The sequence below is a fragment of the Pinus tabuliformis genome, chromosome 4_1, assembly GCF_031772625.1.
Source record: "Pinus tabuliformis cultivar Carrire ecotype Pingquan chromosome 4_1, CPIR1, whole genome shotgun sequence".
In the NCBI taxonomy this organism is placed as follows: Eukaryota; Viridiplantae; Streptophyta; class Pinopsida; order Pinales; family Pinaceae; genus Pinus; species Pinus tabuliformis.
In genome coordinates, this window is record NC_142303.1 from 325,452,674 (window position 1) to 325,464,396 (window position 11,723).

Genomic DNA, 11,723 nt, shown 5'->3' on the forward strand with positions numbered 1-11,723 from the left:
CATGTCCATGAGCTGATCCATTGTGGCCTATTCCATGTATTCTAGGTTGAACTCTATTGGTTTGAGTTGTTTTGATATGTCAGATGTGTCCAACAATGGTGGAAAGTTTGGCCAAAGGCAGTCTACATTGAACACTGGGTACAAACTAAGGAACGGTTGGATGTTGAGCTCGAAGGAATTTTCATTGATAGCCTTGGTGATGGTGAATGGCCCATATCAGAGAGGGTGAAGCTTTTGGTGGGGTCTAGTGAGGTGATTATTCTGCAAATGTAGTCTAACTTTGTCGCTCACCTGGAACTTGTGCGGCACTCAATGTAGATCATGGCGTTGCTTCTACTTAGCATTGGCTATGTCCAATATATCATGGACCTAGTGGTGAATGTGTTAAATGTGCTCAATAAAGTTGTTATCCCTATTGGATTCAGGCTAGACGTGAGCTGAATCTACATGAGTGGTTGCAAATGGTATGGCCACATCAATGGGATATAATGACTTAAATCCTAGCCCTATCTAAAAGGGGTTGTGTCTCATTGAGTTGTGGATAGCTCTGTTGTAGTTGTGTTGGACATAGGGGAGGCTTTCATCCCATGTGTGTGGATGCTTCGAGGTGTACATGTGCGGAATGTGTATGATCATCCTATTAACAACCTCTGTTTGGCCATCAATTTAGGGATGGAAAGTCATGGACTTAGTAAGTTTGTATCCAACATCGACCAAAGACTTGACCAAAATTCACATAAAAATATGTTGTCCCAATATGAGACAATGGATTATGGGATCCCAAAGTGTACCTACACTCACTCAAAGAAAATATTAGCAATGGCCTCTGTTGTGATACTCTTCTTTCATTCCACCATGATGGTCATCTCAAAGAATCTGTCGATGACCATGAAAATGTAGTTGTTTTCATGCTTAGTAGAATGAATACCCGACATGTAATCCATGGATATTTCCCAAGGTCGACTAGGAGGAGGTAGAGGAGTATATATTCCTTAATTATTTATTGTTGTTTTGGAAATGGCACAAGCAGTGCAGGATATAATGTACTTCCCAACATCCTAACGAAGTTTTCAGCCAATAAAAATACTTATGTGATACCACCATTGTTTTCTCTACTCTGAAATGTCCAACGACCCAACTATAGTGCACCTCTAAAATCATCTTGGCACACTTGCTTGAAGGAACACATATGTGTCCTAGGTGGCACAATAGTGCATCCTGAAGGTGAAAATTTGGAACTTTTTCCCTTCCAGGAGCTTCCGATATGTGATTCAGAATTCTAGATTTCTTTGGTAAAGATGTGGTCACCAAGAAGGCTCATGCCCAAAGGAGTCGAGTATAGTGATCAGCACCATGACTGGTGGTCAGCTGAGGCAGTCTGCATCATTATTGGTGTTTCCCTTCTTGTACTTAATGTTCAAATGGGCCTATTGTAGGAAGGTGTACCATATCTGATGGCGATCGTTCTGCAACTTCCATTGTATCTATATGAACTACAGGGGTCAGTGGTCTATCTAGATGATCATTTCCTTCCCCATAATGTAATACTTCAATTGATGGTAGGCTTTGACAATGAAATGCATTTCTTTTACATAAGTGGCATACTTTCGGACTGTGTTTGAAAGTTTCTCACTATGGTAAGCTATTGTATGCCCCTATTGAGTAAGAACTGTACCAATATCATAGTCAGAGGAATTTGTTTCAATCTCAAATGGTTGTTGCAAGTCTTGTAGTGTAAGCACTAGTGGAGAGAAGAGGTGATGCTTCAACTTGGAAAATGCCTTCTGTTAGGTTTTAGACCAAAAAAAATTATTTCACTCTACCCTTGGTGACTTGACTTAAAGGCCAAGTGATATGAGAGAACCCCAACATGAACCTGTGGTAGAAATTGGCAAGACCCAGAAAGTTGCGGAGCTCTGTTAGAGTGGTTGGGGCTGGCCAATCCCGAATGACTTGTATCTTGTCTAGGTCCACATGCACATCCTTCTCATCAATGATGTACCATAAATATTGAACTCGAGTCATGCCAAAAGTGCATTTCTCCAAATTGGCACACAACTTGTGTTGTCGCAGGGTTTGAAGGACCTCCCAAATATGGTGGAGGTGCTCTTCCCAACTATGGTTGAAGATTAGGATGACATCTAAATACACCACCATGAATGCATTGGTAAGGGTCGCAGGATGTCATTTGTCGCAGGGTTTGAAGGACCTTTCGAATATGGTGGAGGTGCTATTCCGAACTATGGCTGAAGATTAGGATGACATCTAAATACACCACCACAAATGCATTGGTGAAGGATCACAGGATGTCGTCCATCAATCTCAAGAGGGCTGCGAGGAATTCGTCAACCCAAAATTCATGAGCAACCATTCAAAAAGGCCCTCCTTAGATTTGAAGGTAGTCTATGAGGGTTTGATAGGCACTTGGTGATAACTTGACTTCAAGTCAATCTTGGTGAAATATTTAGCCCCCTTGAGATGGTCCAAAAGGTCATCAATTCATGGGATTGGGTACCTATTTCGGAAAGTGATTTTTTTCAGCACTCGATAGTCAATAGAGAGTCTCCAGGTCCTGTCCTTCTTATGTACTAAAATCGGGCTCCCGCAGGGTGATTATCTTGGCCTTATGTGCCCTTTATATACCAACTCCTGGATCTACCTCTTGATCTCATAGTTCTCTAGAACAAAGCGTCGATAGATTGGTCCATTGGGTAGTGGCACTCCTGGGGTCATATCAATGGAGTGCTTGGCCTAACAATGCAGAGGTACCCCTGTAGGTGAGGCGAAAATGTCCCTGTACTCCTCCATGATCTTGTCCATCTACTACTATTATGCAGAAGAGCCCTATCTGGAAGCCATAGCCACAACCTTCTTCTTACCTTGAGGGCGAATCATAAGGAAAAAAATCCTCAGTATCAGAAATGATCTTAATGCATTGTTTTGCAGTGAGGAAAGAGATGGTGGTAGGTGGGGCTACCTCTGCTATCATGTACAACTTATTTCCAAAAGTAATAATCATAGAGCAAGGTCTAGACTCATATACAACATGTCGCTTCCACAAGTATGGTTGTCCTATTAATACATCACAAAGTTGAAGAGGAGAAACATGACCCAGTACCTCATCCATGAAGGGCTTGATGTTGTAGGGAAGGCGACACTGCTGGATGATACGGACATCTCATCCTTGGTGAAGGCACCTGATGGTGTACGGTTGTAGATGTCTTATCATTGGTAGGCCCTATCGCTTCATGACCTCTACTGAAATGAGGTTCTTTTCATGCCCGACGTCGATAATAAACTACAACAGAGAACCCTTCACCCATATCTATGAGTGGAAGAGGCATGCCCCCTCCTTTAGATCTTCAAGCTCATTCTTCTAGATCTTGGTGGTGGCCACCTTGGCACTAGGCTCCATGTCAATGATCTACTTCCCTTTTTCATTCCCCTTCTCAGGTTCTGACTCAGAGTGAGAACATGCATCTGAATCAGAGGCCTTCAACTCAGCTGCCAGTGACTGCTTAGCTTGACAATCACTTATGTTGTGAGTGGAGCTCTTATGGAACTCACACCATTTTCCCGTGTCCTTCTTTGTCTTCATGGTGTTGTTCTTTTCTTGCAGCTTCGGCAAGTTGTTTTTGGTGGCCTAGCCTTAGCTTTAGCCTTTTCTCTATGGTTTGGGGGCACATTTTCCTTGCTTCAAATTCACAGATCCAAAGTCTCGCTTCTTCTGTTTAAACTTTTGCTCAATCTTGACAATGTATCGATATGTCATGCTAAGAGAGGAAATGTCCAGGAACCCCATCTCATCCTAGATGTACTTGTGTAGACATCCATGATACTTGAGTACCAAATGTTGTTCAGAATCATAATTTTGTGTAGAGGGTATGGAAAACAATTGTGAACGCTGACACATCTTGGTCCCTTCCCTACTGTTGAGCTAATTTGTTTACCGAAATTAACACAAATATTTCTTATCAATCCGAGTTGTTTATGCTTTGAGGCAAGTTCACTATATGTGAAGATCAGATGTAATCAAACCTTGAAAGATAAGTTATTCAAAAAAAACTTAAAGCAATACATCCTACAACTCTAATTCAATTAGTTTGAAAAGAGGAAAAATATTGAAATGGTTCTTAACTCAAGAAGTCCACTTCTGCCTCAATTACTACTTAATGAATCAGAGATTAAACCAAGAACTTAATATGGATAAATTATTAATGAAAGAAGGCTCCTAACTTAAGAGACACATAATGTATTTCATCATAATTCATTCACCTCAATGCCAAAATCACATAAAGAAACTACTTGCATGCAATCAAAGGAAACTCGTTACAATTCATCATATTAGTAGAAGGGTTGCTCAACTTGAACACCTTGTTTTTCCAACTCAATAAAATGATGAATAAGCTAAGATCTAATGAAATCAATCACCATAAATTAACCATAAATCAATCTGAAATAAAGCATGAAAAACCAGTTCTACAATAACCAAATTACAAGAAATAAAACTAGTTAACAAGGAAGTGTACTTAGCTTGGAATGGGGGCCCTCCACCCTTGCTTTGCACACTTGAGGAGTGATATCAGAAGCTCAAATTCAGTCACACATCCATAGCATTGAACAGCAAAATAATAATAGCACAAGTCTTCAAATTAACTCTCCAATCCAAAAGTGTCTCAGCATAAAAGTATAATAAGTCAATACATAAGCCATCAAAGTCTTGGCTCTTAAATAGAAGTCTCATGAAACAAACTGATCTATATTCACTCAAACAAACCCATCTACTCTTATCCATCTATCTAAGTCGAATTCATCACTCCCATCCCAAGAGATATGATCAATCCCATAGAATCTCAAAACTGCCTTATTTCTATGGGATTTCTGAATGACTAGTCATGATTGACTAGCACTAAATGGGCCTAATAAAGCTTGTTCTGTTCGAGATAAGCATAGCTGGCTTAGTCCTAGTTCCCAAGCTGTCCATACATGCATTCAATTCATGCCCAAGTGTCCTGCAACCATATCAACCATAAAGCTATTACAGGAATTTCTGAACCTGCCAATTTTTGCACTTAAAACCAAACTTTCATAAAAACATTAAAAATTGAAAAATTAAAATTAAATACCTGAATGGATATAAAATATATATCAAAATGGGATGAATAAAGGGAAAATGGATGGAAAATAGACGGATTAGTAAGTTTCTTAGAGCAAAAATAAGACCAAAACTAAGGCCCAACACCTACCATAGTGTACTCCACTTTATATATTTATCTTCATAGCTCTCTACAAGGTAATATTGTTCCTTGATGGCATCTCGGAAAGAATCACAAGTGGATGTGTTGAAAACAATGAGGATTCCCTCCTGTCCTTTTGTTCACAATAGGTTTCCCACCAGTCCTTTACATGTGTTGCGGCTTTGAGAAGTGAAAAAGTAATCTTTTCCTGATTGGAAAAGTCATGAACTAGAAAATATCCTTCCAACATATTCAACCATTTATCTACAACGTTTGCATCTATATGGCCCTCAAATATGGGAATATCAAAGTTAATTTGTACCTTAAAAGGAGTGGCTCCTCCAGAGTTGCTTCTGGATGGATATGCATCAACTATGGGTAGGCGTCAGAGGATCTGGGCAAAGTTATCCAGCATCGCATTCCTTTATCTCTGGAGAGCTTCCTTGAGCAATATTTAGAAAGGATCTCCTACTCCCTCATTTTTCTTTTCTTCCGACAGGGGAGGTCGTCAGGGTTTACGAGGCTGGTTTTGCAAAGGTTCAACCAATTCAAGCGCTAACTCCTTATACCCTAACCTCATTGGGGACATGCAAAGAAAAAAAGAGAAAGAGTAGACCACTCTGATACCACTGATACGAACTTAAACGAGAATGCAAAAAATTATAGATATAACCCTAAATACAGAGATGCAGCAGAAATAACACTTCATTTCATTAATATCAAAATATTGAAATATGCTTAAAAACAAAATGGAAATAAACTAGCTCGAGCAATGGTAGCTTATCTCTGAGAAGATATGTGGTAGCTACATGCCTCTAAACTGTGTTATAATGAGGCTCAAGGGCCTATTTATTATTGAACAACAAGATAAAACCATAAACACCAAAACCATAACCCCAGGAGATGTAACGCCAAGAGTTTGTGGGCCCCATTTGGGTTATTTGGGCACCCAACTTCCCGGGGTCATGACTTAGTCATATTATCTCTATTTGGCATGTACAATACCTTGTTGAAAAGGTCTCTTTGATTTCTACAATATTTGTAGGCGGCTTGCAACGAACCTCAAAAAAACATCATTTAGGGGGTCAAAACTGCTCTAGAAGTTTAGGACCCGAAAAACTGCTAAAAATAGTAAATGATGAAATAAACAAGGAAACATATGAAACCAAATGGAGGTTTAGGTGGAATAGGTGGGTGGCCACCAATATCCACCTGTATCAACAAATGTATTGCCACACACAGAGCTGATGAAAAGGAACTTTTGCAGAGCTTACTTGTAGACCTCCATTGTGATATACAATGACACTTATGTTTGAACTTTTTTATACTTAGCACTGAATGAACATATATTGTTTGGGAAGGGGATCTAATGATTGAAATGATCTTCATCATTCATGGGTATATAAAGAGTAAAACCACAAATGGGGGTAGAAGTGGCTTTTTCAATTCAAGTACACTTGGTCCTGGTTGAGTTTTTTGGTGAAGAAATGCTCACTTGTGCTTTGGATCCAAAATCTTGTTAATAATTAGTGGAAGTGGGTTCATTTGCATTGAGGGTAGAAGATTTGGATTATTTGCAAATAAATTTAAACATTTTCATAGTAAGAAGCTTCAACATACATTTTGTTTCTATTCTCACCAATGTAGGAAATGGTCAGCCTATTTTATATAAGCGGTTTGTTGGTGGTAGAAAAGAAGAAAGATGGCAACAGATCTTCAAAAGAAGGAGAATATATTCCTCTTGAAGTTCCTAAGAAAATTTGTAGCTCATAGTGGGCTTCTATGCATTTGACAACAAAATTTTATTATGGAGGTATTTAGCAAAAGGATCTAGAAGGGAGTGTGCACCCCTCTGGTTGTATCTCTCATTTGCAATCTATTTCCAAGTATTTAATCATACCTGCAGCCCAAAAAGCATTCTATAGAAAGTGAAACTATGTGATCTCTCTCTAGGTTGCATGATCACATTATATATCCTCAGACAAGCCACCATGATGTGACCTTCATTGGACCTCGAATATGTGACCTCCACAAGTCGCAGTCCCTTAATGTGACTAGTCGCAAGGTCACAAGATCACAATTGAGGAAGCTAGTGGTCCATGTGACCTACACTACTTTGCAACCATGCGACCTACACCAATAGAAATTCTAAAACATGACCTACTCCAGAAAATTTGATCTAGCATAAGCCATGGAATGTGACCAAATCACAAGTTTCATTCATAAGCGTCTACGATGAATAACTGTAGATATTATTTGTGCTAATGCTCAAAACTACGACTTGCTTTGCTTTCTCAAAGTGCGAATTCCAAAAAATCTAGAAAATGTGATTTTCCAAAATCCATAGGTTTTCCTCATGCCATAAATTGGGGAAGTCCATAACTGATTACTTGATCAACGCAAGTCCCGGTAATAAAACATGTATGTATGTTTTGACTATGTCCCCTTGTTGTCAATTCGATGAGTTGTGGGTTAATTATATTTGTATTGTAATGTCATAACAACGATACTCTGAAGATGGAAGTGAGCAACTTTTTTTAATAATATCCACAGTTTCTCCTCATTTGGGCATGAAAAGTAAATGATTCAAACAACCAAGGTTTCAAGATTGTAGATATTTTGATTCCTTTGAGAGAAATTCCACATGTAGATATGGATATGACATATTTTTTGTAGGTATTAGTGTTCCCAATTGTTTGGTCTATTCTGCAAACCAAACAACAAATAACATTGGATACATCTATGAATATCCTACTAGCTTAAAACTTTTTTGAGTTGTTGTTGCTACAACACCCTCCAAAAATTTCACTACATTCAATTTTTGGAGCCTACCTCATTGTCATATCAAGTGTTTCCTTGGTCATCAAGTCTCTTTTCAAGTTATTTTACATGTGTCAAGTTTTCTTGATCATTATTATGTGTCGTTGCATTGATTAGAATATATGTGTCAAGTGTTCTTGATCATTATTATGTGTCGTTGCATTGATTAGAATATATCTAGTGCATTTCATGGTCACAACATCTTTGTTTGTTGTAAAATGACACTTTTTGGTCATAGTCATACACACTTTGTTTGTCGTACTTGGGGAGTGTATGTAAAGTGGCGTTTTGATGTCTATTTATCATTGTTAAAGAATTTTTGAGTTTAATTAATGAGTTGGTATGTGTCACACATGATTTCATGTCTAAAATCATTGTGTTCACCCATTGTTATATCCTCCAGACTTAGACAAATTTTGATTGTTCAAGTGAACTCATTAAGGCAAGAAGCAAAAAAGCGCACTCTTAAGCCTTAATCGGGAATCCTTAGCTGTTCGGAGGTGCACCCTACACCCTCCAAGAGTGCATAGTGAACTCCTAAGCATCTTTCCCCTTCCTTTTTCCGAACTGCGCCCTAAAGAACCAAGTCTTCCTTTGAGCACACTCCTTCAACTCGAAGGACTGCGCCCTCCTTGAGCGCATGGCCACACCCCAAAGACCTGAAGCCTAATCCCTTGAGCCCTCGAAAATGTGCCATGCACCATTTTTGGCCTTCTTGAGCACATGAGCATGCACTGAAGCCTTGAAGCCTCGTCCTTCATCCTTCTATAGTGTGCCATGCACCCTCCTTTGTCTTCTTGGGTGCATGAGCACACCTTGAAACTCCAAATCCTTTCCCTTCAGCCTTTAGCTCTATGCGCTGGACCCTCCTTATCTCCCTTGAGTGTAAAGCACACTTGGGAAGCCTAAAGCCTCATCCTTTGTCCTTCAAACATGCTCCTTGTGACCTCCCTTGAGTTTCTCTCTTCTCCTAAGCACATGAGCACCTCCCAAAGCCCTGAATCCTCCTCTCTTCAACCCCTCAAACTTTTGAAGTGCACCCTTGTGGATATAAATTCTCCTTGCTCCTACCAAGCACACTCTCAACTCATGAACAAAAAATATGCATGAAACATGTTAGAATAAGATATTTTCTAGTCTAATGTTTACTTGCCATGAGTAATTGTTGTTACAGGTATTTCAAAAACAACATAGCAGGGTTGTGTGAATAAAATCGAGAAAATTAGGCAGGCAAAGGAAGCATTCAAGAACACAAAACACATTGAAGTATTGAAGATCAAAGTACCCTTAATACTTCACAAGATCAAAACCATTTGGAGGGCGAATACATCAATGATCATAAGCTTCATACAAGAAGTGAAGACACAAGTGGCAGCAATGTCACCCATTGAAGAAATTCCATGGCATCAGTCACTACAAGTCCAAGTCATCAGTGATAGTGACTTTTCATATCCTTACTGCATGATGATGTGTAAGTTATGATGTAATCATGTAATTATTGTAAAGACAAAGAAGTGGATGTCCAAGATTCATGCATGGACAATAGATCCATGTATAGAAGTCCAAAAGATGTAATTCCAAGAGTCATATGTAATTCCAAAAGTTATTTGGAAGTTCAAAGGTTCTAGAAGTCTAAAGGTAATTAGAATTTGGAAGGTCAAGATTCACGAGGATATGAAAGGTCATGCCTCAAGTTATAAATGGTTCTTCACTACTCAAGAAAAGGACTTATAACCTTGGCTACTCCCATAAGCATTAGAGAAATAGAGATATTACTTTTGGGGAGCAAGTAGTGACTCTAACACTCCACTATTGGAGATAGTGGAGTTCATTGTACTTATGTATATTGGAACTTTTGCTTCATACTTGAAGCCTTTCGGCCAACACATTTTCATGTATGAATCGTAGATGTTTTGAGACTATTATTCTGATGTTTTTGGATTATGTTTCCTTTTATATGTATTAAAGTAATTGAACTATTTCGATGAATTTGGTGCTTAATTTGTTAGAAATGTGTTGTAATGATTTAGCAATTGTGGAATCTATGTGAACTATTTTGCTTGATGTCTAATGATTCTTTCCCATTTATGTGCCTGTGTCTCCATTACATTAGTATTATTACTTATCTTTTAGAGGCTCACTTTCTCTCCCTCACAGTGAAAGAACCTTAATACATCTACAATTGAACATTCCACAAGGCACACTCTCATTCTTATTCCAAAGCACATGCGTTCTTCTCTCTCATGCTAACTACTTAAGCCAAGGCAAATATTTAAGTAAATGGTAGCTGGGTTGTATTCCAGATGGGACTCCTACACAAAACAGTGTGAGGTCTAATTGGGACCTAATATTGGGAAGATCCCCTATATGTTGATGGTATCTATTAGGTCCCTATAATACTAGTGTAACCCCCTTATTGTTATTGTTAGTGTAGCCCCCTTACTTTTATTCTCGTGCCCATGTATCCCCCATATTGTTATTTTTGTTCCCTTACAGTATTATTGTTAGCTCTAATTATATTGTGACCCTTTAGAATCCTATATATACAAATGAGGCTTTGTCATTTGTATCATCCAAATATTGTTCATTTATGTAATTTAAAGGAGTTTTCCCCTTGAAGAGGATAATTTTTAAGTCATTGATCTATCTTTTCTTCTATTTTGTGAGTTGGTTGCATAACATTTGGTATCAGAGCTTTGGACTCTAGGGTTTTGCTACTTCAAACAGGTCAATGTGGAATTTTCGGTATACTTTTTTTTCTACTAAGCTTCAAAAGCTGAAATTGTGACAATGTAGAGCTGAAATCTTTGTAAACTTCATTTTGTAATTTCAAATCTTAGTTCGCTATATTTTATGAGATATGGTCCAAAGAAGTTAGGGTTTTTTCATGCTCCAGAATTCAGTCTCAAACAAGTGACCAAGTGAAAAATGTCAACTTTATCTTCGAGCATCGGATTTGAATTTTGTAAAAAGTGACCAAAAATACATGGAATTTATATTTCTTCTATCATTTTTAGGGCTGAAACGTTGAAACAATGACATATGGCACTCCATTAAAGTTCACTCTACTGAACAAGTCCATAATCAGGTCATCGTGGGATATTGGGCATAACTTTATCTTGAAGTATCCAAATTTGGTATAACTTGTGGAATTGGAAATAAGACTTAGAGGGCTACCATAAGACCTAATTTTAGATCTTGGAGAGCCAAAATTATAGAGATACAACAATTCCAATATCTAGCTCCAAAAAAAAGGGAAAAAAGATGTGTATATTTTTTTAATTTGCATAACTTTTGCTTGAAGAATCAGTTTGAAGTGATTCAAAGGGAATAGAGAAGCATATATATCATTATTTAATTCCAATATGCCTTGAAACAAAAAAATGGACACACCCATTAAGCAACCAGAAATCTCTAATATGATGCATGAAGAAGAGGAAGAAATGCAACATGATATATCAAAGTTACATGACCAAGTGCAACAAATTTAAAGAGCAACCAAAAATGAATTGGGAGTGATGAATGTTAAGATGAAAAGTTTAGAGAAAAAAATAAAAGGAGACATGGATGGTTTAAAAGAGGATATGGAAGGTTTAAAAGCAAACATGGAAGGTTTGAAGGAAGGTTTGACAAAGTTGCTGCAAGAAAAGCTTCCTAGTGGTGACA

General features: G+C 38.2%; 1 pseudogene; it reads left to right on the forward strand.

The window, feature by feature from the left end:
* Window positions 1–321: 321 nt before the first annotated feature.
* Window positions 322–7,029, forward strand: LOC149175613 (cyclic nucleotide-gated ion channel 17 pseudogene; annotated as a pseudogene).
* Window positions 7,030–11,723: the final 4,694 nt, after the last annotated feature.